A 23558-nucleotide genomic window follows, 5' to 3' on the forward strand; every position below is an offset into this window, starting at 1 on the left:
CCTGCATTTATAAAATGTCAGTAGAAAACAACGGAACTGATGCCGCAGTAGATGCGACTCAGCAGGGTCCCGACGGGACTACTGAACCGGGTGCGATAATCGTCCCGGCACATTTACGAAAATCTATAACGTCAAAACTTATAGAAAATGGACTGACCACACAAGGTGGCACAGTCGTCTTCGGGATAGAGGCACACGAATATCGGCAGACAGAGGTATTCTATTCATGGATAAAATTTCCAGCAACACACGAGTTCCACTATTACAAAATAGGGGATCCACCGGAAGAGTACGCTCCTTTCGAGGAGATTGAAATCCCATTAAAATTCCAAGAGCACCTGCTCTGGTTTAAAGGCGCCCTAAAACATAATGATCATATTACCAGGCTCGGTCCACTAGGTAGACCAGGAGCAACGTGGCCGGTTCTAGCCAGCTACACACCACATCCAGACATTGATAAAATGTCAAGTGAAGAACTCATAGTTAAAATAAGAGAATTAACAAAGGCATATAGAGAGTTAGAAAAAATTATTTATTAAAAATAATTCAAACACTCCTAAAAAGAGCTGGGATGGAAATAAACAATCCACTCCGAAGGAAAACGTTGTCCAGTCCAGACCAAGGTCTCCTTGACGGAGGGAAAGAAATCCGACTCGAGAACACCAGTCTCCCCAGAGGGAGCTCTCTGAGAAAATATATAACCTTAGAAATAGGGATAATTTAAAGAAGCCTGATAGATATCAAAGTATTAATACATGTCCCTCTCGATCAGAAATCGGAAAGAAGAGGACGGTCAGACCCAGGAGAGCATACTCAGTCCAAAGACAAGGAACCTGCTCAAAGTAAAAAGTTACAATTTCCGAAAAAAGAAGGTAGCCAGTATTAGAGTAATCGAACATGCCGAGAATACTGAGGACACAGTTGAAAAACGGGGAGTGGACACAGACAGTGCTAGACAGTGCAGCAGAAATCAGTATAGCCCGCAAGATCCTGATGAGTCATCTAGACACAGTGGACACGAATGAATACATTCAGGTTGAAACTGCCGACACCAGAGTTAGCGAGCCCCATAAGATATACGAAATAACACTGCGTATAGAGGGTGATAAGACTAGGAAAATAAGGGGTCTATTTTGGGATAAACTCTCAAAAGACTATGATATTCTGTTAGCTGAAAAAGATTGGCCCCCGGAGTTTGTCAGGGAGTGCCCTCGGGGCGAAGAAATGATTATGCCTGCCTTCTCGAATCACATTCCTATTCACAAAAAATATACTTATGCAAGGAAATGGGAAGTAGCCCAGGCACCAGCATTATATAAAAATCATGTAGGATGGGATGAGGACTCTCCTCCTCACAAAATCCAGTTGAAAAATCAACCAACTGTACAAAGGCAGTATCCCATTAAGCAAGAAGCTAAAAAACAAGTCAGGGAGATTTTAGATCAACTTGAATACCAGGGGGTGATTGAAACATGCACCTCTCAAATGAACAATCCTTTGTTTCCTGTCTCCAAACCAGACAATTCATATCGTCTAGTTTTGGACTACAGACACCTTAACGCATGTTGCAAAACATTTGCAGTACAAAATTCGCATAGTGCTGCACTAATGAATAAGATAGTTAGGAAAAAATATAAAACGACATTAGACATATCTAATGGTTTCTTTTGTCAAAACATTGCACCAGAAAGCAGATACTTGACCGCTTTCTCAGTAATGGGGTCTCAGAAACATTTTTGTAGGCTCCCACAGGGATTCAAGAACAGCCCAGGACTTTTCTTAGCCAGAGTAACAGAGTTACTACAAATATATGATGATGAGGCATTATCTTACATAGATGATATTTATCTCACAGACGACGACTTGGAGACTCACTTTAAAAGAGTGAACACCATTATACTTGGGTTCGCAGCAAAGGTTTACAAATTCAACTTTAAAAAGTCTTGAATTGCCCATCTGACAGTATTATTTTTAGGATACGAATTATCAAGTAAAGGGAAAAGCCTAGCAGACAACTTCTTAGAGAAGTGGGCTCTACTCCAAGCACCGAAAACACTGAAGAACTTACAATCGATTCTAGGCTTTCTGAATTTCGGTAGAACTTACATTCTAAATTCTAAACCTCTCTACGAACTAATTAAACCTGATTTTAAACCAATCAATTGGACTCAAAAACACACAGAAATTTTGAGATCACTGCAAACAGGCATGTTAGCAAAAACAAAATTAGATACACGTGACAACACACGCAATCTTGTAATCCGAGTCATCCCAGGAAGATGCGGATTCACGTACCTGACCTCTAATGAGGGAGAAAAGGTACCAATTTCAATTAAATCTCACTTGTACACACAAGCAGAAAAAACATTCAGTCACACAGAAAATACTGTGAAAGCAGTAGAAACTGCATTAGCGAATGAACGAGAACTAGCACATGGCAAAAGGATCAATATCCTCACAGCGGAATCCGCCTTCGAGGCGCAATTCACCCAGTAAACCTGCCTACAGTGTCACTGGATCCAAAATGGATACAGTGTGTAGATTCTCTTGGAGCGGAAGATGTGAAATACTATTTCACCCCGCAATTAAAAAAACTGAATGATTTAGAATATGAAGAAGAATATCCTCTGCCAATCAAACTTCTGCCTCTCCCACAGTACGCCTGTTTAATCTATACAGATAGATTTGTACAGCATTTCAACGTAGAGAGCAAATCCTATGATGCAGCATACGCGATTGTTAAAGGTCGCTGGCTGTGCGGTAAATTCAGACCGAAAATAACAAAAACTGAATCAGTGAGGTACTGTTCGGCTCAGCGAGCTGAAATCAGATCTTTAAAGATGGCGCTTGAAAATGCAGAATGTGAATTCCCGACACTAATCGTGTGCGATTCTCTTTTTTGCGTCAACTCCTACAATAATAAGTTGCAGAGCTGGATTGAAAATGATTACAAAGATGACACAGGTGCCACAATAAAGCATAAATTGCTCTGGAAACAGGTAGCTCTTTTCCTGAAAGAACTACCAAAGACTCACGTGATACACACTCTCAGTCATCAACGTGATGGAGTTCACGTTGCAGGGAATTCATTGGCTAATACAGCCACAGCGGAAGCAACTAAACCGGCTTCCGTAGCCACAAAAAGGCGTTCAGAAAAATACATAGACGGGGAAACCATGCTGGCAGTCAAAACGTCAGTTAAAGGCGACTGTGCAGCACTACCCGTGAACTATCCACTCAATTATGCATACGTAATTGATGCAAACTCCGTTCCTTTTGCTCAAATCCCTGGAGTGCGGGATAGGGTAATTCCAAACATGAACCGGAGAAAGTTATTAATAGCAGACGCACACATGGGTGAAGGTCCAAGGCACAATGCAATGAGGGAATCTCTGACCGAATTACAGTCAGTGTACTAGTGGCCAGGAATGAGCCTACACCACTACCAATATGTAAAGAACTGCCCGGACTGCGACAGGGATCGCAGCAATGAGTCAAGCGCATTAATGCCATGGTAGGCATAATACTGTCTACATGCCATCCAGCGTCCTATTAATCATTAAGGCTAAACACACTTAAAAAATGTGGCCCCAGCGCTCGGCTGACACCAGAACGGTTATAAAAGATCTGCGAGTCTTTATCGGCACATACGCAATTGCCATGTTCCATTCTGACCAGGGTCCCGCTTTCAGCTCTCGAGCTTATAAGGAGGCCATGGCCAGCATGGGCGTTGGATTGCGGTATTCTTGTCTGTCACACCCCGAAGGGAACAGTGTGGTAGAAAGAAAAAAACGGGACATAAAGCAATCTATAACAGCGAAGGTATTAGGTTCGGGTGCTGGGTGGGTCAAACATTTAATAAGTGTCCAGTTAAGTCTAAACAACTTGCCAAGAAATTCTCTAAAAGGTTTCAGCCCATACGAACTATTGTTCGGAACTAGAATGCGAATTCAGGACTTAGATAGTCAGGTATCAGTGGTACAAGATAAGAAAGCAGACTTTGACATCAAAGATCATTTGGCTGTTTTACAGAACTTGAATGAAACAAGAAAATCCTTAAGCAACATAAAGTTAAAGCAACAGCCAGCTACCACTGACGAGGCACCACCAGCCCCAGCAAGGCCTGTCTGGATTTCAAAGATTGGGGATCTAGTCAGAGAAAAAATAGCGGTGAAGAAGGAATTTGGGCCTTCTTACAGAAAAGCAGTACCTGTCTTAGCAATCAACGAAACAAGATCAGTAGTACTACCGCCCCTTGCTGGTAAAAAGGAGAACAGCGTTCTATCAATCGACCTGGAAAAACCACAAGCATGTGGCCTATAATCAACAGTAGGCCCAGTGGACTCCCGAGAAACAACAGAATACCCAAACTTGCAACAATCCAAGAGGTTCAAACTGAAAGACTAATCACATTCGATCAGCCTGCAGTGCACAGAGAGGGACTACGCAATAATGCCATGGAACTCATGCCTCTTGAAAATCAGATTGAAACAGTTCGTCAAGAAACACCAGTCTACAATGATGTGGCATCTGAATGTGATACCGAAAGACAAATTGAAAGAACAATCCCAACAATTGACAGAACTGCCTCTGGCTACTTCATCAACTTTGATAACTTTTCCGAGGATCAAAGCAACCCCGAAGTGATGCCAGAAACAAAAAAGACTTTTAAAGAAAAAGCAACAGAACTCTTTCATCAACTCAAGGAAATTTACCCTATTTCCCCATGGTTAGAGTTCTGGTTTGGTCTAGGTGTATTTTTTCGCCTGCTTTGGCTCATCATGGTACTTTGTTTGGGAAAATTCATTGAGGGAAAATATAGTACAATGGACACAGCAAGTCAGAACATCAACTTAGTCCTCAAACCACACAGATCATCGCACATGAAGAAAAGAGAACTGTCAACAGTAAATGTCACAGCCATTCCAATACCCGGAGGGGTAGTATGGGAGAAAACTGACTATGAAATATATGGTCCGGTCGAAATCCTGAAGTATCCTCATCAATTCAAGGTTTCCTTAAGTGACTTTGTAAAACCTAGTACATTCTCTGATGATTGGGACTTTGACAGTATTAATAATATGATGTCTGATTTAGTAATGTCAGCTAGATTCACAGATCATGATTATTTACAAGGTTTGTCTAGTTATGAACAGATGTTCTGCTACACACACTATGGTGATCATTACTTGCATAAATCTGCACAGCCTAGAAATGTTTTTAAGTATAACCAATGGGAACATTGTGCTACATCACCTAAAAGAAGTTCTAAAACATTCTATGAGAAATGTCAGTACTTCTCAGGGTTTAACACCAGTGATGCAGAAACGTTTTATTAAAAACTGTTAGATAAAACAGGATTGAAAACAATGCTGACAAATACTAAATTGATATATTCAGAAGCATTTTATGAAAAACTGATGACATTTGGTTTTGATTATTGGAAAAATAACATTGAAACAAAAACAATCTGGGGTACAAAAGATTGGCAGGTACAAGGCCTAGAAGCACTATTTCGAGCCTGCATGATCCCAGAACAAATAATGTTTTTAAATGAAACAATTCAACAAACAACTTGTCTTGGCCTAGCTAAGATCAAAGACCTTAACAAACCGTCTATTCCAAAGCCAATACCTGAAAATGCAACAACAGATATTGAGATAGACGTACCTAAAATTTTACATTTAAACAGAACACATCCTGATTGGAAAAAGTGGTTAATCTGGCCTACTGACACAAACAACTGTCAAGATAGATTCCTGAATAAAACACAGGGGTTAAAAATGACCAGACAAGACCCTAGATACTCCCAGAGACAACATCCAGGGATAGTAACAACATACAATGTAGGGAAGCTGTGCCTTGAATGGCTAGAATCATCCACACTGGCTGAAATTAAGCAACACTTGTCTTTACTTAAAGATGGTGCTGATTTGCGCGATTTCATTATGGGACCACGCAAACAGCGTCAAAAGCGTTTCATGGCGACCAGTATCTATGCGGTATACAACGAGGCTTGGAAAGTCACACAAATTAAAACAGCTGAAAAAATACGAGAAACTGATCGTATTAATTTGGAAAAATCACTTTCTGTAGTGGACAATGGGTTAATGACTCTGTCCTCCAGAATATATTCACTGGACAGCATTGTATCATCTGCCATTGATATAATAGACAAAGACTTGCTAATGTTACAGCATGGTCAGTCGCAATTGCGTTCTATTGTACAGTTAGGCTGGACGCTGCAAAATCTTCGTTCAGGCTACGTGCCTTGGTGTGTAATCAACACAACGTCATTGTTTTCCATCTTTAACCTTACTGATAAACAAATCAGCTTGGCACAGAAAGGAGCAGACTATGCAATTCTGAGCATTGAAAAACTTGAGAGATTACCTTTGACAATGTCAGAAAGTCCTGTCATTGAATGGATAATACACGGGGTTATCACAATGCCTTGAATACATACCTACTGGCTAGTATGACCGATTGGGTAAAGGATACATTAAGTCAACATGGAAATTACCATACACACACACATGCTATAGTGACAGCAACAAAAATGTATTTCTTAGTGGTGAAAATTGTAAACGTTCACTAAGCGGTATACTTTTGTGCCAGGGTATTAATTTACACGGAGCCTGTGAAGGTAATTCTAATAACCTTTCATGCCACCAACATGTCACACCTGCAACGCAGATAGAGCCTTTCTTTATGCAACTCGCAAATGGGAGTTACATTCTAATAACGGATCACAGCTGTTGTGGTCTTTTGCCAGGAAAAGCCTATCTCGTAAGCGTAACATCCATGGTATGCAAGCATTGTTTCCAAACGGCCCTGGAGACACTGAGACTCCCATTTGGCCTAGTTTGAATTTCTCTTCTATACGAATTGATACTTTAAGCAGAATGAAGTCTGTGCTTTTGCAGACAACAGTGCCCATCACGTCATCAAACGAGACGTATGATCTCCTAGTTGCAAGGACGGCTACGGAGATACATGACCTTTTATCAACAAATTGCCCTGTGCATTTCATAGAAATGCTTAGCCAAATTCTTAACATGTCTAGTGCCATAGGCATCCCAAGCGTATTTAAGACCATTTTTACGGGTCTATTATCACCATTCAGAGCAATTCTGGGAATCATTCCCAATTTTGTCCATTCAGTCTTTGGCGGCATACCCCTTATTTTGGGACTTGTAGCAGGGATTTTATTTTTGACCCTCCTGCTCCGATATGGCAAGCCAAAGCTCAGACATGACTCCTACAAGGATGGAAGAAACGATCCTAGCAATCCGCTACCGGGACAGAATAACTAGAGTCCTTGGATTGGCCAGGCTGAGAGATCTAAACATGACCTGGTTTCTTTCATTCAGACCGATATGGCAATCCTGCATCTTACCTGTGCTTCGATGTATGCTATGCGGAGATGAGTGCATGTTAGACATCTGTCTTGCACTTCCATCAGCAGTACCAATGGATATCGATACTTTGCTAAGTCCGATAACGGCTCACGCATTGTGTTGTCCCCAGCGGCTACTAATCCTGATGACGGCATTCGTTGAGACTCCTTTGCTATGACTAGGTGGTGACAGTGGAGCGAGAAATAAAAGCAACATCACCCAGGTACGACCATCTGTGAGCATTGCTGATCCAGACTTTGATGATAGCAATCATTCTCCCACCTGCCAAGTTACAGCACTATTGAACTTGGTAGAACTGTCACCTGATTTTGTAGACCAATTTTTTGAGAGCCTGTCTGATATGATGTTCTCACCCGAACAGAAACAATAATTTTAGAAAAGCATTCCGACACACAGCGTTCCCATGAACTCTGAATTCGGCCTTCAGTTTTGATCAACAAAAACTGCTGAAAAGCGTTGGAACTCTATTCCCCCGTTCAACAAGAATTTTTTTTTTAATTGAACACTTTTTAAATAAATATTTACCTTTTCTGGCACGAAATTTCTTTGCTTAAAGTAGACCTATTCATAGAGAACAGAAGCTTCTACTTCTATTTTTAGATAAATCTAGAGACATAATAACTTTACATCAGCCTCTAGCACATTTTACTGCAATGCATTTATATGTGATGAAATTATCTCGCCTTTCGTTTCTGTATTAAGAGATATTTCACGTGTAATTTTTTCGCAAAATCGTTCATTGATTACATATGCTATAATTTTGAATGATTTCTATGCTTAAAGACGTACAGCACCGAAATTACCACGTATTTCAGATACGCCATTTCAAATGCATATATGTATTTTGGGGTGGGTAATGTTACACATGCATCTTTTGCTACATAGTTTTAGTAAATTGATGGACATAAATTCGTGGAGTGGGTGTCGCGTTCTATTCTAGGACCCTGATCAATACTGTGACCTTATGCCCCTATACGGCTATAATCCATTTATTCCCCTATATTGGCATAACCGATCAAATGCAATATTCAGAAACTCGTGTCTGGCCTCACACGATCAGAGCCACATTTCAGAATCACTTCTTCTGCAGCTTCCTTTGCAGCTCATTAGTGTAAATGACACAGCAGAAGCCACTATCTAAGATTCCTAGATTACACTCCGAGTTCTTCAACAAGATAAAACTCAGCAACCTGGGAAAACCCCGCTTGCTATGTTTTGATTAGTAATAGAACTCTAATGAGCACTGAGAGACGATCACTTCCTAGTGACATCTTTATTGACGTCTTATGTCCAAAAACTTACGTCAAACAAGGCACCTTTCAGGTATAAATATTACCAACGTTGCCTTAAGCAAACGCTGCATCGATACTATCGCTGCCTCGCTGATACTGAAGCTACCGCTGCCCCCTTCAGAGCCCAGCAGATGCAAGCTGCTCACGGACGCTGCCCCTCCTCTCCCTCGAAGCGCTGAGAGAGACGCTGTCTTTTCTCCTGCGGAGAAAATCCAGCTCCGGCGTTTCCAGCCTACTCTTGCGAGTGACTGGGATATCGAGTCCTGGAAGGAGATACAAGACCTCCAACATTCTATTCCAGAGGTATGGTGTTGACTAAACCCTTAGAGAGAATTCTTGAAGCAAACCTTGGCAAAACCAACTTAACTTAAAGCTACTTACTTACTCCCCTCCAAAGTATTATGCTTAGGTCAGGTACACTGGGGTAGGCGTAGTTAGAAGCACCAGTTGAGTACGTTAGCTAATGTATACACGAATGTATATATGTTTTATTCATTTTAAACCATTGTATGGCTAAGAAACCATATCAATGCTTTTACAGTATTATTTCGGAATACTCATCTTACTGTACGCACTTTTTATAATAACTAGTCCTGCAATTGTGGCAATTCATTTCTCTTGTATGAGAAGAAAGACTGTTCAATAAATAATACCTTTTTATTGAAAACGCCAGTCTCTCTACTCTCTGCACTTTGGTGAAAGTAATCTGCACAAAACTGACTGAGTAAAATACCTGTCTATTGCTTCACACGACTCTAGAGATTGACTCTTATTCTAAGGAGCAAAGTTGTCATGTTTATGCGGTTGTTAGAAAACTGAATCCCTTCTTGTCTGTACCAGGGAAGCTGATCACTTCCTATTCAGTCAAGAAAGTTTCCAGTGAACTCTGAGCTAGTTGGTAACAAACCCAATTAAGTTTAGCATAGTCAGTGGAGACCTGGAAGATCCGCACTTCTACGTCCATACTACTGTTTATGTTATTCCAATGCGCAGGGCCTATTGGGAAAATAGGAACTACACTACAATTGAAATCAACATTTCAAAAGTAAGCAAAAATGCAGTGAAGGCAAAGGAGAAGAAAAAATACCATACGGAAAAGAACGAAATCAGCAACAGAATTAAAGGAATCCTCTACAACAAGTAGTTCAAAAAACACCAAAAAAGCTCCTGGTAAGACAAGTAAGTCTTTTTTTCGCAACGTATGTAGAACAAAAACAAATGTTAACGGGAATGTGAAGATCCAGAAGGAGAGAGCAAATTTGAAAAGGAAGGAGAGGCCCTCAAAAAAATGTTCTACTGGAGCAGGAGAGAAGAGTATGGATAGCAATAGAAGGCAAAATCAATTTAGGGACATTCGTAGACGAATGTTTCGCAATAGGGTAGTTTTAAATTTACTAAAAATTGAAAAGAAAGGTAAACAGAGCTGCTTTTTTCAAGAAAAAGAAAAGTGTAGAGAAGATTGTTGATCAGGCTTTTGAAGTTAAGAAAAAATTATTTATTTTAGTAATCAATAGAATTATACTACTTAACAAGGCAATTGATGTTTTCAAATCGAACAGTAGATGGAAAAGAATAATTAATCGGACTAATTTTTGTGAAGTATTTTCTGGAGAATGGATGCATAGTTCAGGTTCTGAGCCATTTTTTAATGAGGAAAGTTACTTTCAGGAAAATGATTTGGTGCATGCAGTTGACACCAGTAGACGAGCATTTGAGGTAAAAGATGGTTGTCCGATGGAAAAAGAGAAACTTGTCTCTAGAGATGCAGAAGAGGTGTTAGCTGATGAAGTTTTAGGGAGACGTACTAAGGGTCCAGTGTACACATGGAAGTGCAGTAGTATTTGTAGTGTGCGACAGGATTCAATCGATTTGCTTCGAAAATTCTTACGTAGATATAGTAAGAAAAGTGTAAAACAGAAAATGAAAATCTTGCAAGAGTTAGATCCTTGCAGAGTGAGAGAAAACACAGGTTTGCATGGGCATTCACTGACTTGTCTTTCTAGAAAAGTATGTCAGAGTGTTTTTCATCATTTTAGGATGTTAGCAGTGCATCTTAATAAGGTGAGGAAATTAGTGAGAAGGTTGTATTATGCAAAAAGTCCAGCACTTAAGCTTAAACAGTTAAACAGTGCTCTTTTGCATGGATCTGAAGTAGATGTGAATACTATTTGTGAAGAAATTGAGTTTTATTATTTTGGGAACAAAGAGGACAGTGTAGAAATGGATATAGTAATGGATGGTAATGTGGAAGATAATGTACAGATTTCAAGTATAGAAAAGTTTGACGAGGAAATTACCAAGTTTAAGGTGAAATCAAGTGAATGGCCTAATTTAACTTGTGTGTGTTGTCGACGGACTCATTATAGGATTCAAACTAGGTTAGTTGATTTATATGCAAAATGTGAATTGGAAAATAATAGTGAATGGAAGGATTTTGTAAGTTATTTGTTGGTGGAGAATTCTTTAAATTAGAGTTTTGAACAGAGTATTTGTAATTATTGTTTGAAAAAATTAAATGAAAATAGAATGCCTGCTAGAGCTGTTCATAATAATCTTCAGTTGATAGATATTCCTTCTGAATTGATGGATTTAAATACTTATGAATCTATTTTGGTTCAATGTGTCCATCCTTTTCAGGCTATTGTTCCATTGGAGCCTGATAGGGAAATTACCTCCTAGAGATTTACAAAGAGGATTAAAGGGAAGATTTGTTTATTTGCCTCTAGATGTCAAGAAAAATATTGATATAATTGGTGTAGAAAGAGTAGAAGAGAATCCTCTGGTTATTCTAGTTAATGGGGTTCCGACAAAGAGTTAAAAAATCTGGCAAGATTTAGTGGATGTTAGGAAAGTCAAAAAGGCAACGTTGTATTTGGTCAAAAACAATGAGTACTACAAAGATGTAAGTGTTGGAGCAGAGGAAGCAGCTACAGAAGAAGACAGTGATTGTTCAGTTGGCCAAATCGAAAAAGTTGATGTGTCTAGAAGTGAAGAAATATATGAACATTATACTGTTCATCCTTTGCATTCCAAAGAAGTAATGGGGAATGCAATTGACTTGTTTCAAATGAAAGCAGCAAAATGAAGTCCTATTAGTGTATGGGAAGAAAGTTTGGAAGCTCCTTGTTTTCCACAGTTATTTCCAACAGGTCGAGGTGGACGATATGACGATCAACCAGTTCAAATTCCTGCAGCTGAATACCGGACTTTAAGATTATATGCTGAAGATCCAAGGTTTCGTCAATGCATTCCGTATTTGTTTCATCTACTGTATGAAAGTGATTTGTCTGGGCTTTCTTATGCAGTTAATCATATACTGAAAAGTGGAGCTGATCTGCAAAATGTTTTGGCGAGGGACTTTATGGAGAAAGTCAATCTGCAAGACAGTTTTTTGGAATCTCAGTTAATCAATCTCATGGCATGTCAGCGTGGAACAAACGAGTATTGGTTCCGTCGTCATGGGGAATTGAAAGGTATGCTAAGAAACTTAGGAAGTCCTACATGGTTCCCTACTCTTAGCTGTGCTGAGTATGCATGGGACGACTTACTTCAATTTCCATGAGAGGCAAATGGAAAGATCCAAAATATAGAATTGAAAACACCTGGAGAACTGTGTTCTTTGGATCCAGTGAATGTTTGCAGATATTTTAATCATAGATTTGAAGCTATGATGTCTTTTATTACCAACAAAAAAAATCCTCCCCTTAGAGAGGTTTTGGATTTCTTTTGGAGGAAGGAGTATCAAGCGAGAGGTGCTCCTCATATACATATGTTGTTATGGATTAAAGATGCACCCAAATTTGGAACTGATTGGGATGACACAGTGATGAGTTTCATTGAAGAATATTCAACATGTGCTGTTCCGAAAACTACTGAAGAAAACAGTTTAACAGTTTACGTTTTCAATCTCATTGTTGTGGAAAGTACTGTCGTCGAAAATTTAAAAACAAGGACAAATCCTACACGAAATGTTGTTTCGCGTTTCCACGACCAGTGATTTCTAAAGGAAGAGTAAATAATTTGATGTCTTCTCTGCGACATACTGTGACAAGGAAATCACCAAAAAATACATACAATTTAAAAAGAAACGAAGAGTCCAAGTATATCGACTACAACCCAGTGATTTTATCCATGTGGAATGCTAACATGGATATTCAGTTTGTTGCTGACATCTCTATTGCTGTGGCTCGATATGTGACGTCTTACATCACAAAAAAATAAAAGACTGAACTGAAGGAAATGTGGGAAGACATTTCACATGAAAAGTATATAAGTAAAAAATTATACAGTTTCAGTCTGAAGATGTTGTCACATCGAGAAATTGGAGCATATGAATGTTCTGATCGGTTATCATCAGCAAGTCTCTATGCCAAATCAAGAACAATCATTTGGGTGAGTCTAGGTATTGCTGCAACACGAAACCGAGTTTTGAAATCTGTACAAGAAATTGAATGTTTGGCGGAGAAAGAACCAAACAGTACAGATATTTTGAAGACAAACATGTTGGATACATACAATCCAAATAGAAGTACTCACCTTGAGAACACTTGTTTATATGAAGTTCTGCAAAACTACAGTTATAAGAGGAACATCACAGAAGATATCAATAATGGAAAATATGCTGTCATTGGGTATGAAGGATCTCTAGTGAAGCAGAGAAAAGGCCAATTGATTAATCATCGAAAATTGAGTTGCGAAGCTCCAGACAAAAGAGAATTTTACTATTTAGCTCTTTTGCAACCCTTTAAGCCATGGCGTACAGAAGAGGAACTACTTGGAGATTTTTTCTGTTATGAAAACTCTTTTAATGCAACCAAGGATACCATAGAATGTCCTGTTTTTCCAAATTATCTACAAATGTTGAACGAAGAAATAGAGCAAGAAACCACGATTGCTGAAGAGATTGCTAGTGACAGTTCTCAAGACAGTCAGAGTTCTACTTCATTGAGTCAGGATCCACTAGGAGGACCAATTATCCAAAATGAAGCTGCAACTGCCATGGATGAGGTAGAAAGAGCTATGGAACAAGCTCAAGAGGATGTAGTTAACTTAAAGGATTTGGTAAAGCAACTAAACGTTGAGCAGAAAAAGATATATGACAAAGTCACAGAACAGATTGAACAAGGATTCGGACATGAGAAAAAAGTGTGCTCATATACATCATTTAAGCCTGTCCGACTGTACGTAAGTGGAGAAGCAGGAACAGGAAAAGGTTTTCTGATTAAAGCCATTGCAACTTATTTGCAGAAAAGGACTGAATCACCACTGTCTTGTGTTGTAACCGCTCCAACTAGACTGGCAGCACATAACATTAAAGGGATTACTCTACATCGTTTACTGATGCTGCCAGTTGAGCATGATAATAAATTGCATTCCAACAAGGTATCTGGAGATGCGTGTTCTGAAGTTTCCAGCGTCCTGAAGAAAATGAAACTTCTTATCATTGATGAAGTAAGCATAGTCTCAAATCTAATGCTTGCTTTTGTGCATTTGAGAATGCAAGAAATTCTTAGAACAGAGTATGATGTGTTATTTGGAGGGAAACACATTATTGTTTTTGGAGATCTACTGCAGTTGACTCCAGTAAAAGGACAACCAGTGTTTAAAATGCTCACGCATGAAGATACCAGGAAGTCCCTTGGAAGCATTGGAAACGTTAATTTATGGTTAAATTTTAAATATGCAGACCTGCTTCAAAATATGCGACAGGCAAAGGATGAAGATTATTAAAAATATTCTACAAGATGTAAGAATCGGAAAAGTAAGTGAGCTTGGGAAAGAAGCTTTACATGCTCGATTAATTTCAAATTTGTATCCAAATGAAAACATTCTTCCAGAGAATATTTTTAAGAAAATTACTGAGAAGAAATCTTGGATATACTTGATGCCAACTCTGCAAGAATGTTCCATTTTCAACAACAAAATGTTATAGTTAGAAAATGAAGAGATTGTGAAACTGGAAGCAATAGATAAAATAGAGCATATGGGTGCAACAATTGTTTTGTCAGAAAATTTGAAAACAAAATTGGATTCATTAGAGAAAATTATATCTAAAACAGCTGCTTTTGAAAAGACTCTGAATGTGTGTTTAAATTGTCATATCATTTTGAGAAGGAATTTCAATGTTGAAAGAGGTCTGGTAAATGGAGCAATGGGTCATGTTGTTGATTTTGTGAATTATAGAAATAGAGATGGAATTGAATTTTTAAAAATAAAATTTGATGGCATTGAGCAAGTACAACAAATCAGTCATTGTTCTGCTAGATTTTTGCTTGTAAAAGACTTATATGCTCGCCGAAAACAGTTTCCTGTTTGTTTGGCATATGCGGTGACAATTCATAAATCTCAAGGTTTAAGTGTAGATAGTGGTTTGGTGAACATTGGAAGTTCTGTGTTTAAAGAGGGTATGGCATATGTGGCATTATCACGAGTCAGAACTTTATCAGGATTGTACTTGATTGAGTGTGATGAGACAAAGATTTGTGCAGATCTAGATTGTGTTAAAGAATACAATAGGTTAAGAAGAGAGTATGTTCCGCATTTGCCTCAATACCCTCTGTTTGAAAAACGTGTGGTAGGCCGAAAAAGAAGAAATGAAAATAATTGCAGTGAGGTAGTGGCAAAACGGCAAAAAGTAGATGAAAATGTAATTGAAAACACAAAGAAAAAGGATTCTGATGAAAATGTTGTTGGAATTCAGTTTGAAAACAGTTCTGGTGTCAACTTCTATGCTAATGTAGTGGTTAATGTTGTTTTTTTTCTTCAAACTTTACAAGAACAGATTGTTGAAAATCGGGATCAAAGATTGTGTGTTTTATTGAATTCTGTGTTTGAGAAATGTAGCAGTGATACAGCAAAAATAGAAAGTGTAACAGAAATTCGAAATATTTTAGACATGTGTTCTGGTCAAGATACATTTACACAGAACATTCAGCAGGATTGTCAGGAATTTTTAATGTATATGTTTGGTGTTTTAGAAGATGAAGCTGTAGATGTAGAAAATCTTTTTAGCCTTTCTTATCAATGGCAGCATGACTGCGACAATTGTAGTTTATCAAGTACTACTAGAATAGACACTGCAAGATTTATATATTTGACTTTACCAGACTGCAAATCAGTGTCATTTAATAATCTAGTTAAAGCAGCTGATCATAATATGGTGTGTACTCAATGTAAGTGTCCAATGTTGTCCACAATATTTATACAAACTTATGGTCAGTATATCATTTTAGTTTTCCAACGATGTAGACCTGATGGAACTAAATTGACAAATTGTATCAAAAATTTTGTGGCTTCTCAGTTATCAATTTCAGGAAGAACCATTACAACTGTAGCTATTATTTATCATGACGGTTCTTCGACAACATCAGGACACTATACATGCTACTTAAAATGTCAAAAAGTTTGGAGTTACTGCAATGATTCTCATTTGACTTTTAAACAATGTTTGCCTTTTGACTTAAATTCTTACCTAGTGTTTTTAGAACCAAAATTTTAGTAAAGGTAATTGGCCTATGAAGACGGGAGCAGTTAATAAAAGTTAGTTACTTAGTTAGTCTAATGTTTAAAATTATTTATCTCATATAGGTACTGTAAGTGGATCTCATAGTAAGTGATATCAGTATTATAGGAAATGTTGAACATGAGTGATCAAAAAAGGGAATATGAATTTTTAAACATTGTGAAAATGTTATATGAGCTTTTCTTTGAAAACTTTGGGTAAACGGTAATTTCAGAGTTTAATTAGAGAAATTGCAAATTATACTCATATATCTGACACTATTTGGCCATAAGGAAAGTTGAAGGTATGAGCAATAAGTTATAACTTAACACAAGGAGGAAAATGAAAACGTTGAGAATTATTTCTGATGTTCATAGAGCTTTTTTTATAGAAAGTCGATGAAATGGAAGTTTTAGAGAACAGCAGAGTATTTTCCAACGAAAAGGACCGTCAGTATCTACTATTTGGCCTCAAGGAAAAGTAAGTGAATCAAAGATTAGTGTACATATATGATTTGTAAGTTTATATGGGTTTTTTAAAACACAATCTTTTAGATTGTGTTTTTTTTCCCGCTGTTATATGATGAAGAGTTTGAACTCACTGTTTTTAGTGAAATTCAATATATTCTGAGAACAGCAAAAATAAACTATCTAACATGTTGTATAAGTTATTCTATAGTTTGCATTGTGTAATTTATATTGTATTCCCATTGTCTCACACTCATTTTCCTTTTTCCACCCTTTTTCAGCTCTCTTTACTCACTTACACTGCCTTTTTTCACTTTGTTTCATCGCTGTTCCTTTAATCCACTTCTTTCACAACCCCTCAATCCAATCTCAACTGTCTGAATTTCCTCTCTCCCTTCCACTACTTTTCCTCTTTCTCACATTCTCTCAGTACCACTGCTTTAGTTCTCTTCCCCACTCTTTCCTTGTTTTGCTCCTTTTCTCTTTTTCCTTTCTTCACTCATTGTACTGCACTTCACTCAGTCCTTCCCTTAGTCTTTCTGTGTACTTACTTCCTCACTCCTTTTTCCTCTATCGTCCTACATTAACCTCATTCCCTTCATCCCTTCACTCTGTGACTCCCCTTCACTCACTCTCAGTCATCTTCCATTCCTCTTTATTGTAAATGGATCCTCATTTAGACTCCTTTCCCTTTCACTCATTCTCCTTTTACTTACTTCTCTTTCCTGATTTCGTTTTGGTATCTCACATTCTTTTAGTATCTTATAACCCTCAGTAATTTACTCTCCTTCTATTTCTTTTTCCCTCTTTTTGTCCTTGTACATTACTTTATTTCCGTTTCTCTATCCTTCACTCTTGTTTTATTTCTTAGTACATTTATTTTTTATTTTTTACCTCTTGACCTGTTTCTTCTATTTTAAAATATATATTTTACTAATTATAACTTTTTTTTTCTTTTGTCTTTCACAGATACAAAGTGTAGTTTAAACATGCAATTAAGTTTACATTAATTTTATGGTAAATGTGGCTAAAAAATGTAGTTTGTCATCACCCTTTGTTTTAACCTCACTACTTTTCTCTCACCCTACCTCACTCCTGTTTCCTTACTCTGCTTCCCTCACTTATTCTTATCCTCCATGTTTACTTCTCTTTTCCTTACTTTCTTACCACATTCAACTTCTTTCAGTGCCCCTGCTCACCCACACTCCCTCACTTACCTTTTTTTTCTGGTTCACTTAGTGCCTTTCTGTCACTCCTTCCTTTACTCTCTCTGTTCATTCTCTCTGTCACTCCCCATGTCTTACCCTTACCACTTTTATCTACCCTCTTTCACCCCTCTTTACTTACACTCACTGCTCTTTTCTTTCCCTCTGTAACCGCTGTTCCTTTTCTCTGGTTCCGTCACTACCCGTCATTCCCCATCCTTTACTTTTCTTCCTTTTACTTTCATCAGCCATTCACATTCTCCCAGAACCTCTGCTTTAGTCTTCTTCCTCTTTCTTCTCTTCTTTTGCTCCCTTATTCATTTTCCTTTTCTCAGTTACTTCCACTTATACCTTTTCTCTGTTTTACTATCTATTACACAGTCCATATGGGTTCTTCCCTCTAGCTTTCTTTCTCTTTACACCACTGTCTCTGTCCCATTTGCTCATGCTCACTCCTTCATTATTTTTTTTTTCTTTATTTTTTTTTGGTACGCTCCCTGGACGCACCATGGTACGCGCACCGGGGCGCGACAATTTACTGCGCACACCGGTGCGCTCACCTGTACGCGCACCGGGAGCGCTCCAGGGTGAAACATAAAAAAAAATGAATATACTTAAAAAAAAAAGTATTATATTAATATACAATATAGGATTCATTTTTAGAAAAAAATACCTTTCTTACCTATAGACATTTGCTAATAAATAACCTTAGAAATTCAATAAAAAACACATAGGTATAAGTCCCTATATAAAGTTAGGAATTAGCATTTAAAAAACCTATGAAATTCACTGAAAAAAACATAGGTTTCACACCAGTTATAGTTAGGAATTAGTATTTAAAAAACCTATTAAATTCATTGAAAAACCATAGGTTTCACACCAGTTATAGTTAACTGGAAATTTTACTGACATAAAACCATTAAAATTCCACGTTATAGTTAGTTGGACTCACTATAACTTGCGCGCCTGCAATGCACTGCTGATGACGTCACATATTACATCACTCATGACATGGTCAGTGACATCACTCATGACATCACTGATGACACCATCCGTGTGACAGAGTGACAGACCCCCTTTCAGTGTAAAGTAACCCTTAAAACACATATTCGCAAATAGAAATTAACATTTTCAAAAAAATGGAGATACCCATACCAGTTACAACAACCAATTCAGTAATTCCACCATCTATATACACATTCTCTCATTCACCAACAGTTCTATATAGTCACTCATACATATACTCACTCATCATATGTAGTGATACACCTATGGAGAAGTGTGGCTCACGGTGTGTGGAGAAGTGTGGCTCACGGTGTAGAGCAGGCAGACCCGGAAGCTGAGGTCAGACCCGGGACCAGGGTTCAATTCCCGACGCGGCAGGGTCTTGAGCTCAAATGTCCACAGACTCGATAATTCTCGCTTCGGTGCCTGCTCTAATCATGGGTTCTCACTCTGCAACTCTGGGCATTAAGCTTGCTTAATCTCCACAACGGCCCCCCTGCGGCGGGATGCCTGGCTTTCACCTTGGGGATGCCCTGTAGGTGCTATCTCACAGGGAAAAGCCAGGACGGGTTCCCAAGGCAAGCGCCGGGAAACCTCCGGGTAGCTGTGCGCTCAATAAATGCAATAATAATAATAATACAACCTGTTACACACCGACAGTCATCCAAAAGTTACTCAGACACATACTCACACATCACAAATAAACTATTGAACATCCATTTATTTGCATATACAACTATACACACACTACCACCTTACTTCTAAGAAAACTTACACATACTTACTCTCTTAAACAATCACTTATAGAAACACATACCTATTTAAACAGGAATTCTTACAATCTCACATATACTCACTTATATACATCAATACTCACATATCCTAGATTAAAACATATGTTGTTACTGATAAATACACTAGTGAGACAGTCATTCACTCACTAACACACACATATACACACTCATCCACCCATACAGTCCTGCACATATGGTGTCTTCAAAACAGATACAAACAGTGAGTCAGTCACTGATGCATCTATGTGCTAAGTAATACCCCCATCAAACCATACAGACACTCATACTGATACTAAAAAACAGCTAATAACCCATATACACACACATGTAGCTACTCACCAACCCATGCAGCCACTTATACACAAAGTGAAACACTGATACATATATTTAAATATTTAAACTTTACTCGCTAATATATGTATTCACTAAGATACACTTAATAAGCCAGTTAACCAATCATTTTTTTTTTTTAAAACATCCATTTAGACACTTACTTAAACATTTATTCTTCCATCGTCTTTTTTCATATACATATATAAAACATATTTATTTTTCAGAAAGACACACATTCACTGGATGGTGTCATCAGTGATGTCATGAATGATGTCACTGACCATGTCATGAGTGATGTAATATGTGACGTCATCAGCAGTGCATTGCAGGAGCGCAAGTTATAGTGAGTCCAACTAACTATAACGTGGAATTTCAATGGTTTTATGTCAGTAAAATTTCCTGTTAACTATAACTGGTGTGAAACCTATGGTTTTTTCAGTGAATTTAATAGGTTTTTTAAATGCTAATTCCTAACTATAACTGGTGTGAAAACTATGGTTTTTTCAGTGAATATATATATACATATATATATATATATTCACTGAAAAAACCATAGGTTATAAACCATATATAGTTAGGAATTAGCATTTACAATACCTTATTTTACTCACACAAAACCATTGAAATTCGCATATATAGTTAGTTGCACTAACTATATATCGCGCACCCGCAATCCACTGCTGATGATGTCACATAATACATCATTCATGACATGGTCAGTGACATCACTGATGGCATCACTGATGACAACATCCAGTGACTGTATGTTTCTGTAAAGTTAAAATATGTCTTACATATTGAAGAATGAGTGGATGTATAAGTGTCTGGATGAAGGATTTAGTAGGTGCATGACTGACTGTATGAGTGAGTGATTAAATGTGTCTCACTGAGTGCATGGGTAAGTGACTAAACTGTCTTAATTTGTGCATCATTATGTCTGTTGTTCTGTAAACTGCTGCATGTGTTGATCAGTAGCTATATGAGTAACTATATGGGTTATTGATTGGTTGCCAAGTATTTGTATGGGAGAGTGAGTGTATGGGGGTGGCTGGGAGGTGTGTGACTCTGTGCATAGATGTGCGAACAGTTGATTCACTAGATGTATGAGTTCAAAAGTGCATGTGGAAACAGCTGTATGGGTGGTTGACTGTGTGCATGAGTGTATTGGTGAGTGAATGGATATCTCAGTGCCATATTTCAAAGTAAGTACATATGTAAAACACAGTACATGTGAGAGTTGACATATATAAATTACTGTGTATAAGAGCCAGTGAATGTGTGAGGGGCTGCATGGATCATTGAAAGAGTGTATCAGTGATTGTTTAAGAGAGTAAATATGTGTTAGAATATGTTTCAATAAGTAAGGTGTGTATAACTGTATAGTTGAGGAAATGGAGGTGTGATTGATTCGTTGCATGACTGACTAGGTGTATAAGTAACTCCATGGATGAGTGACAATCTGTGAGTGTCTATTTACACTGAGTGTATCTAAGGTTATATTAGAGTCTGAAGAGGTTAATTGTATTATCACATGAATGATGTCATCAGTGATGTTGTCAGTGATGTCCTTTGAGTTGTCAACAGTGATGTCATCAGTGATGTCACTGACCATGTCATGAATGATGTAATATGTGACATCATCAGCAGTGGATTGCGGGTGCGCGATATATAGTTAGTGCAATTAACTATATATGCGAATTTCAATGGTTTTGTGTGAGTAAAATAAGGTATTGTAAATGCTAATTCCTAACTATATATGGTTTATAACCTATGGTTTTTTCAGTGAATTTCAATGGTTTTTTAATAGCAAATATCAAAAGTTGTAAAATGTATTTACAAGGACCTTGCATCACCTTTAAAGTCACTTTTAAAATGGGGAAAATGACGTGAATGTGGCTCATAAGCCTTGTAAATATGCCCCCATGTTGACTATGTAACTCTTGCAGAACATATTGTGAAACCTAAATGACTTCAAGAAACGAGTTTTTAAACCAACAAACAAGCAAATTATTCTCCCATATTCATGGTGGGAAGTGAAATATTTATTTAAAAAAAGCAGACACCATGTTGTCCTTCTCATAAATGTAAAAAACATTTTTTGTTTTAAAAAACGATTTTCTGGTCATAATTTGAAAACACAGCACAGCTCCTATGTACAAGCACACCCTGTCAGTACTAATATGGCTGAGATACCCGCCACCCCCTCTCGACACAATCCCCAAGGATGGGAAACCGGAAACGGTTCTGAACTTTTGGAAGGCGGGAGGGAGTGACCCTCCCGGCCGTATTTATTAAAATATGAAACAAAATCAAAACATTAAAATAACCGTTTCATATTATGTACAATTTCATTTCCACATTACGATGTTTGGCTAACCTTAACATATTTCTAATACAAAGGTTCTCCTAGCCGAACTAACATCCTACAAAACATTTAACTTGAAATTGTACATCCTAACTTTTAAGGGCCAACGGCAAGGTCGTAACCGGTGTCAGATCCCTAACCAGAAATACCCCCCCCCACTTGGGAGGGGCGACCGCACAGAGGCGTACCTCAAGTGCATCTACCAATTTCCCTTGACTTGACGGGGGCCCCAATGAACTCGACGCCATTTAAAGGTCGTCCGAGGACTCGTGTGAGGTGTCTAGAAGGTAGCGTAAACCCCCTCCCCACCCCACACAACTTACCACATCTGCCGTCGCAGGTGTCCTGGCCCCGGGAAATTCCCCAGGAGGGGCCCGTAGCCCCTCCTATCCAGGAAGGGGCCTTGACCGCCTTTCCTTTCCTTTCGGCGGCCCATCCTTAGAAGGGACCGCCTCCCCGTTGAGGGGCCAATGGCCACCTCCCCCGAGCGCTCCCATCCGTAATGGGTGACGCCCCCCCATAGGGATCTTCCAATTACTGCTCACCGATCATGACCTTACCGCCCGACCAAAATAAATACGACAATTTAACTAAAATTACTAAATTACTAAACAACCATAACTATTTCACGTATGATTACTGATCAACACTAGTCCAGAATTACTTTATTTGAAAAAACATACTGTAAATGACCATTCTTTATTGCATACTCAAAATAACACGACAATCATCACAACCTGCAAGAAATAGAGTTACCACATCAAAACTTTATTTAAAACAACTGGCTGTCCTCAGGGGCTGGTGGGTGGGTCAAAATTGGCTCTTCGTTCCGTCTCGAGCTCACGTGCAGCGGGGAGGTGCAGCTTCAGAGCACCGGAACAAGAGGATGCTTTCTTGGCTTGTTGCTCCTTTTATCCGTCTTCGGGCGGGCGTAAACCCGCCTCCGCCTGCCTCCGGGGGCGTGGCCAGCCGCGTCAGTGTCTAGGACAACCCACTCCAGGGCGGGAAAAGGCGCGCCCCGGCTACGCCGCTTCGGGCATACCAGCCGAGACTCGCCTCCCGCCCAAGATGGCTTCCCGGGGGGATCGGGGTACTCCACCATACGTTCGGGGGGACCGAATGGTCGCCCCTTCCATATGGCTGAGATACCCGCCACCCCCTCTCGACACAATCCC

Source organism: Lissotriton vulgaris, chromosome 11 (genome assembly GCF_964263255.1).
Source record: "Lissotriton vulgaris chromosome 11, aLisVul1.2, whole genome shotgun sequence".
Lineage (NCBI taxonomy): Eukaryota > Metazoa > Chordata > Amphibia > Caudata > Salamandridae > Lissotriton > Lissotriton vulgaris.